General features: G+C 40.1%; 1 pseudogene; it reads left to right on the top strand.

Annotated features, from left to right (window-relative positions):
- Positions 1-2,696: 2,696 nt before the first annotated feature.
- On the top strand, positions 2,697-2,809 carry LOC127206084 (uncharacterized; annotated as a pseudogene).
- The last annotated feature ends 5,132 nt before the right edge of the window (positions 2,810-7,941 follow it).

The raw sequence follows: 7,941 nt of genomic DNA, 5'->3' as shown, positions 1-7,941 counted from the left end.
GTATGTGTGTGATTGGCATGGGTTACGAAACTGGAAGGGTGAACATGAGCTGGGAAGATATACATAGGAAGGGAGAGTGGTAAGAACAAAAAACAAAACAAAAGATAAATTGATGGATTAGATGTGACAGGAGGGCAAGGAGGGGCTATCGGGAGAATAGAGTCAGCAAGGGTTCCAGAAGGATGGGAAGGAGGCTGAGGGAAGAACACGAGGGAGAACATCCATAGCATGGGGTGCGGGGAGGAAGGCAAAGAAGGGAATACGAAAAGAGGAAGCTAAGATAAAGCAGTGATTCTCACCCTGTGGGAAATGACCCCCTAGGGGGTCATATATCAGATATTCTGCATATAAGGTATTTATGTTATAACTCATAATGGCAGCAAAATTATAGTTATGAAGGAGCAATGAAATACTTGTATGGTTGGGGGTCACCACAACATGAGAATCTGTATCGAAAAGGCCACAGCATAAGGAAGGTTGAGAAGCACTGCATTTAACAAAAGAAAAGCTATTTGAAAAGCTATAGAAAACCAATTACTGTAGAAGCTTCCCTAATATATGAAAGGGATTTAAACGAAGTCATCATGTAATTGGGGAGACGATACCCCAACTAGGTATCTTATGCCACCAAGTAAAACCTCCAATGCCAAGAATTGGTTGCATCTTATTGAATCATGCCTAGAATGATCCACTGACACTCCCAAAACATCACAAGCTATTGCCAAGGCTATATCTTACCCTACACAATCTGACACTGTGGCCCTGTTGCAGAAGGCACCACTTAACTTATGCAACCAAACATAGAGAAATTGAAGTGGTGCCAAACTAGAAACTTCACCTCTACTGACTAGCAGTTATGGTACTGGAAAGTACCATGAATACTGCCCAAGGAGAAAAGTAATCATCAATACTATCTCAGACCGCTCCCTCTTCATGGTGAGGGGGAGGGAGGGAATGCTGGTGCCCATGATTTGATCACTTCCTATTGGCAGGGAGGTTCTGTGGGTACACAAAGGAAGGGGATGTCTGCTATCAGGATGAGACCTGATAGGCTGTGGTCAGCTGGTGGGTCCCCCTGCCAGAGTTCTAGAGTGGAATAGGGTGGGAACAGGAAGATAAGAGTGTGGGGAGAGATACTAATCAGGATGTAATGTGGAAAAATTGTAATACAATTTTAATTAATAAAATTTTAAAAAGGAAAAAAGGTATATAGAAGAAAGAACAAACAAAAAGCCATGTGACCTATGACAGTGACCTGCCTGCAAGATATACTGATATTAAAATGGCATCAATGGCATGGGAGAAACCAATCACTTTTTAAAAATCTAATTTTAGGTTCATTCTGTAATTTGAAATCCGTAATTGACAGGGCTAAAGTGGCCCAAAACATGAGTAGATAGGTGAGGAGCCTAAGGAAAAAACCTACTATTGTTATTTTGCTAAGGAAACACAAGCAATAAATGACTTCTAATGACATATTGCTATATCAAGAAGAGATCAATGTATTGTTCTACTCTCGTCAGAAAAACTCTTCATGAAGCATATGGTAATTATTATAGATGCCCACAGCTCTGCAAAGTGAAGAGAGACTTCAAGCATTCAGTCTACATGGGTGGTCTTTATCAAATCCCACCCATCAAGGCTCAGAGATCTTCACAGAAGATGACATAGACAGATTTTAAAAGCCAGAGATATTGGATGACTTCCAGATACAACAGAGGTGACACACATATGAACTCAGAGGCTTTGGCAGTGTGCACAAGACCTGCACAAGTTCAAACCAGACAAAGTCCCACTCCTAACCAGGAAGCTATTTGCAGTTGATCCCTGCTGAAGAGTGAAATTCTGCTTTTTCCAATGGAGTGACACAGGGTATCTTAACTACATTCCAGGACAGGCACCATGCATAGGAGGAATTGGCCAACACAAAATGGACACCATGTTTTATTTGTGCAGTTTCTTTTTTGTTCTTGGTGATTATTTTTAATTATTGGTTTTTTAAAAATTGTTTTGATTTTCATTCTGGGATTACCACTCTCCCTCCCTCTTCTGCACTATTCCCTTCCCTAGATAGCTGACAGAAGAGGACCTCCTCCCCGACCATATGACCATAGCCTATTAGGTCTCATTCAGATAACCTGCTTCTCCTTCCTCTGTGTGACCCCAGGGCCTCTCCACTGAGAAGAAGTGATTAAATTGGGGGCACCAGAGTTCACTTCAGAGGCAGTTCCTGTACCATCCACAATTGTGGAGAATAAGCTCTCCATTAGCTATATCTGAGCAGGGGTTCTAGGTTCTTTGCATGCATTGTAGTTAGTTGGCATGCAACAGTTTGTGTAGGACACCTGGGTCCAAATCTGCCAGCACTGATGGTCTCTTCGTGGGGTTTCTGAACCCTCCGTGTCCTTCCACCTTTCCCGCCCCCGCCCCATTCTTCCATACCACTCTCTTTGCTCTGCCCAGAGTCCAGCAATAAGTCCCAATGCTCCACTGTGTGCAGTCTTTCTCAGAGGACATCTATGTTGGGCTAATATCCATCTATAAGTGAGGATATACCATGCATGTCTTTCTGGGTCTGAGTTACTTCACTCAGTATGATTATTTCTAGATCCATCCATTTGCCTGCAAATTTCAAAGATCTTCACCAACCCTACAACTGACAAAGAACTAATATACAAAATATATAAAGAACTCAAGAAATTAAACACCACCAAATCAAATTATCCAATTAAAACATAGGTTTCAGAGAAGATTAGCATGACCCCTACACAAGGATGATATGCAAATTCATGAAGTGTTCCATATTCTTATGGCAAGTTCCCAGATCTGAACCCAGGTCACCCACCTGTTCCATGGAACAGTTTCCTGATCTCCACACATGAGGGGTCTCAACCTATGACCACTCACTTATGAGTTGCTCTCAATGGTCAGTGAAGGACACCAGAAACTACCACCCGACACCAGAGACATCAAGATGGCTAAAGGCCAGAGTAAAATCACAAACAACAGAAGCCAAAATAATATGGTATCTCTGGCACAAAGTTATCCCAAAGCAATCAGGCCTGGAAACTCTAACACAACTGAAACACACACAAAAAAATGATCAAATCTTTCCTTATGAAGATGATATTAGAGGAAATGAGTAAAATCCTTAAACAAATAGAGCCAAACAGATTGAGGACCTTAGAAAGGCCATGACAGAAGCCTATAGAGAGGAAATGAAGAAATTCAGGAAAATACAAACAATCAGATGAAGGAAAACCATAAAATGGTTCATGATCTGAAGATGAAAATAGAAACAATAATGAAAGCACAAACTGAAGAAAGCCTGAAAAGAGAGAACTTAGAGAAGGAAACAGGAACTTCAGAGGTAAGCATTGTCAACAAACTACAAGAGATGGAGGAATCTCAGGTGTAGACAATACAATGGAAGAATTTGATGCAAATATCACAATAAATGTTAAATATAAAATATTCCTGAAACAAAATATCCAAGAAATCAAGGACACCATGAAAAGACAAAAATTAAGAATAATAGGAATTAAGGAAAGAGAAGATGCTTGGCTCCAAGGCCCAGAAAATATTTTCAACAAAATCATAGAATAAAATTTCCCCAATTTAAAGAAAGAGATGCATATAAACATACATACAAGAGGCCTACAGAACACCAAATAGAGCAGAACAGAAAAGAAAATCCTCCTGCCACATAATAATCAAAACACAAAATGTACAAAACAAAGAAAAAATATTGAAAAGCGGCAAGTGAAAAAGGCCAAGTAACATACACTGGCAAACCTATCTGAATCACATAGGACTTTTCAACAGAGACCCTAAAAGCCAGAAGGCTTGCAAACCCTAAGAGACCACAGATGCCAGTCTAGACTATTATACCCAGCAAAGCTTTCAATAACCATAGATGGAGAAAACAAGATATTCCATTACAAAAACAAATTCAAACCGTACCTATCCACAAATCCAGCCCTACAGAAGATAGTATAAGGAAAACTCCAACCCAAAGAGGCTAACTACATCCAGGAAAATGCAGGAAACAGATAACTTCACTTTAGCAAAAGAAAATCCAAACACACACACACACACACACACACACACACACACACACACACACGACTACTACAACCAACATCAAAATAAAAGGACCTAGCAGTCACTAGTCATTAATTTCTCTCAACATCAGTGGACCCAGCTCTCCAATAAAAAGACACAGACCAACAATGGATGCCTAAATAGGACCCAATATTCTGCTGCATTCAAGAAACACATCTCACCCACAAAGATAGGCATTACCTCAGGGTAAAAGCCTGGAAACAGGTCTTCCAAGAAAACAGACACAAGAAGCAAGCTGGAGTAGCCACTCTAATATCTAATAAAATAGACTTTCAATCAAAATTAATCTGAAGAGATGAGGAAGGACACTTCATATTCATCAAAGGAAAACAAAACCAAGATGACATCACAATTCTGAACATCTATGCCCCCATACAAATGCTCCAACATTGTAAAAGAAACATTAACAAAGCTTAAACCCCACACTGATCCCCACACATAGTGGGAGACTTCAACACCCCCCTTTCACCAAAGGATAGGTTAGTGAAAGAGAAGCTAAACCAAGAAATAATGACACTAACAGATGTCATGAATCAAATGGACCTAACAAATATCTACAGAGCTTTTCACCCAAACACAAAAGATTATACCTTCCTCTCAGCACCTCATGGAACCTTCTCTAAAACTGACCATATAGTAGATCACAAAGCAAGATCACAAGATACAAAAAGATTGAAATAATAACTTGCATCCTATCAGACCACCATGTACTAAACCTAGATTCCAACAACAACAGAAATTTTAAAAAGCCTACACACACATGGAAACTGAACAACTCTCTACTTCATGACAATTGCATCAGGGAAGAAATAAAGAAATAAATTATGGACTTCCTAAAATTGCCTATTTCATTTAGAGCATCTTTTAAGTATATGCCAAAGAGTGGTATAGTTGGGTCTTGAGGTTGAACTATTCCCAATATTCTGAGAAAGCACCAGATTGATTTGCAAAGTGTTTGTATAGTTTGCACCGTCACCAGCAATGGAGGAGTGTTCCCCTTTCTCCACATCTCACTAGCATGTGCTGCCAGTTGAGTTTTGATCTTAGCCTTGCTGGTAGGTGTGAAATGGAATCTCTGTGTTGTTTCAGTTTGCGTTTCCCTGATAACTAAGCATTTGAGGATTTCTTTAGGTGTTTCTAGGCCATTCAGTGTTCCTCTGTTGAGAATTCTCTGTTTAGCTCTGAACCCCATTCTTTAGTTGTTTAGTTTGGTTTGGTTGAATTTCTTGAGTTCTTTATATATTTTGGATATTAGTCCTCTGTCAGATGTAGGGTTGGTGAAACTATTTTCCCAGTCTGTGTAGGCTGTCATTTTGTTCTGTTGACAGTGTACTTTCTGATATGATTATTCTTCTTTTGACAAACTTCCTTAAGGAAATAATTCCAAATATGTAAAATCCTTTATATAGGTTGATAAACAGTGAAAAATGGAAACAAATTACATTTGCTAAATATAAGAGGAAGTTAAGTCAGTTACAGCAACTGGATGGTTGTGAAGAGTAAATTAGTCACAAGGGGTGTCTGTAATTTAGTGTGAAATGATGATATGGAATCAGATACAGCATCATTATATCCTGGAAATATAGCAAATAGTGACAGTGCTATACCGTAAGGAAATGTTAGAATTCCAGTCCAGTGGAATATCAATGATGTTGAAATTTACTAATAGTCTATTTTCTGTTCTAAAAATTCCAAATGCAGCTATAGTATGGTGAATAATTTTTAAAATACCAAATATTTTCTTTAAAAATGGAAAAGGCTTCATGTCACATTACTCAATTTTCTCTAAGGTAACTGAGTCAAAACAGGATTGGTAACAAGCAAATGATTGTTAATACACATTTTCCAGAGATAAGGAAGTGACTCAGTGGGTAAAAGCTTTTGTTGCACAGCATAATAACTGGAGTTTCTAGAAGTCGCCTATAATCCCAGAACTCCTGCAGAGAGATGAAAGGTAGAGATGAAGAATCAGCTGGAAACTTATGTAGTGAACTGCAGGGAGACCCTGTGTGCTTTAAGAAATAGCCGGATCCATTGAAGTCTTTCAGCAGAGAGAACAACGACTCAAGTCTGGCAGGCAAATTTCTTCAGCCCAAATTTGACATTTATCAGTTTTGCAACCTTGGGAACGTTACCCTACCGATCTAAGTTTCTCAATACAATCGGTGAGGCAAGGCTACCAACAGCAGCTGCCTTGTGGTGGTGTTCAGCCATTTTGCATTTGATAGTTTTCTTTGCATACTCAGGAGTCTGTCCATCACTACCTACTTGCAGGAAGAGTTCTTTACTATTTCTAGTGGACTTGTGTCTCAGAGACATATCCTGGTGTATACCCAGTGACCGGAAAAAGGGAGGAGCACACCCTTGTTTCATTTCTCGTCCCTAGCTGCTCCTTGTTTTTTTTTCCAAGACTGGTTTCTCTAACAGTCTGGTCTCTCCACAGAGTGAGCCACTTATGCCTAGAAAACAATGGGCTGAATCCTGAACATAGGTTTTGTTTCAAGTTTACTACCAAAAAGGCAAACCAAAGGTGAATGGGTTTCTTTCTGTATCACTTTTCATGCTAGCCCATATTTTTGGAGCATGCAGCACAAAACTACTGTTTGGAAGCTTCTGTCTGTCACTGTGTGGTGGAGAAATCTTTCCTGTTAGTGATGCTATCTTTAGTTAGCAGACACACTTCTTGCATACCTGGTGCTGATTTTCCTTCGACCTCATGTAGGTAAGTGTTGTGTATTTACTAGTGGAAGTGGACTTTCTCACTTAGCATCAGAAGGTTCATTAAAGACTATTATGCAAATCTCCACAATGTGTCAAAGCGCTCACCAGTAGCACCGCTACACTGGTGGCCTCATGTAGTCTTGCTTGTGTCTAGGCAAACTGCCCCTGCTAAAGTCAAACAGCTTCATGTTGCTGTGGCTGGAAACTAGAACATTGACTAGACACATGCCTTTTTTCTATCAGACTCAATAAGTCACCGAAGAATATGCTTAGGACCTGTGCAATCTTCTTTTTTTTAATTCCCCAGAAGAATATACCTTACAAACTAGTTCTCAGAGAGGAGCGCACAGACTTTGGGGGAGGTGACCTAGGTAACTTAGCTCTAGATCCTTTCTCAACCCTCCTCACTTCTGCTCTATGACCAGAGAGATGGCTATGAACTGCTCCTTGGTGCCTTCTGTTTGTTTGCACTGATGTCAGGCCAAGCTTTAGACAAGGGTCTTCCCGAAGCAGACACCAAGAGCACTCTTGTGCCATTATCTTGTGCCGTTATCTATTATCTGGAAGGGAAAATACGAAGCAAGAATAACAAGTCTAGGCTTTGGGAGGAGAACGTGGAGTTTGTCTGAGCATTCTACACCAGAAAGTGAAAGGAACACACAATTTTACAAAAAAAAATTTATTTATTTATTTATTATGTATACAGTACGCATTAAAGCACATTGTAGATGTTTGCGAGTCACCATATGGTTGCTGGGAATTGAACTCAAGACTTCTGAAAGGGCAGTCAGTGCTTTGAACTGCTAAGCCATCATCTCCGGTCATTGTTGGAAGGTTGCTTCAAAGGCCCCCATATCCTGTATTCCTCTTAGATGGAAGTTGAGTGGGCATCAGAGAGAAGGTCTGTGGAGGATATGAGAGCAAAGAGAGGAGAGCATGGATAGTGACAAAGCAAGTAAAGGCCTGCATAGGATTGCCCATCATGCTATGGCAGGTTAGGAAGAGGATGGATGACAAGATGGAGAAGATGCTTATGCTGTGTGCTGATTCCCTTGGGTTTCTCCTTGCAAGGTCACTGGGGTTTATTTATATCAT

This window comes from Acomys russatus, chromosome 22 (genome assembly GCF_903995435.1).
Source record: "Acomys russatus chromosome 22, mAcoRus1.1, whole genome shotgun sequence".
Classification (NCBI taxonomy): Eukaryota; Metazoa; Chordata; class Mammalia; order Rodentia; family Muridae; genus Acomys; species Acomys russatus.
The sequence above is the reverse complement of the archived record's forward strand: the minus strand, read 5'-3'. Positions and strand labels throughout refer to the sequence as shown.